This window comes from Octopus bimaculoides, chromosome 26, assembly GCF_001194135.2.
Source record: "Octopus bimaculoides isolate UCB-OBI-ISO-001 chromosome 26, ASM119413v2, whole genome shotgun sequence".
NCBI classification, from domain to species: domain Eukaryota; kingdom Metazoa; phylum Mollusca; class Cephalopoda; order Octopoda; family Octopodidae; genus Octopus; species Octopus bimaculoides.
Window position 1 is genome coordinate 11,128,693 of NC_069006.1, and position 435 is coordinate 11,129,127.

Here is a 435-nt window from a genome sequence, read left to right on the forward strand (position 1 = left end):
GGGTAGGAGGAAAGAGAGAAAGTAGGTGTCAGAGCAAAAGAGGAGAGGAGAGGTAGGTAGGAGTGAAGGGAGGAAATAGGTGTGAGAGGAAGAGAAGAGAGAGGAGGGGTTAGATGAAGAGAGGAGGAGAGTTGAGCCCATGTGATGCAAAGGAGCGAAGAGAGAAGATTAATTCCTGTTCACAGCGAAGACGGGGAGTCCGGATGACCCCTGTGCAAGGACAATCCGAACACAGACAGGTGTCATTAAGAGTGACCGGTAGAGCGGAAATGGCGCAAGACCGGAGTTTCATTGTCGAGTCTAATGTCTCGGAGATGTTCCGCGAATCGGTCAACCAAGTGGCGTCCCGTTTGACCGATGTACAGAGAAGGACAGAGAGAGCAGGAGATGCAGTAGATGACGTTGCTAGAAGTGCAGGTGAAGGAGTCAGTGATA

The 435-nt window shown here is 51.0% G+C and overlaps 1 protein-coding gene across 1 annotated transcript in view; it reads right to left on the reverse strand.

Moving 5' to 3' along the window:
- The window catches only part of LOC106874849 (H(+)/Cl(-) exchange transporter 6), a 65,542-nt gene that overhangs the window by 15,021 nt on the left and 50,086 nt on the right, over window positions 1-435 (reverse strand). The gene's annotated exons all lie outside the window — the stretch shown is intronic.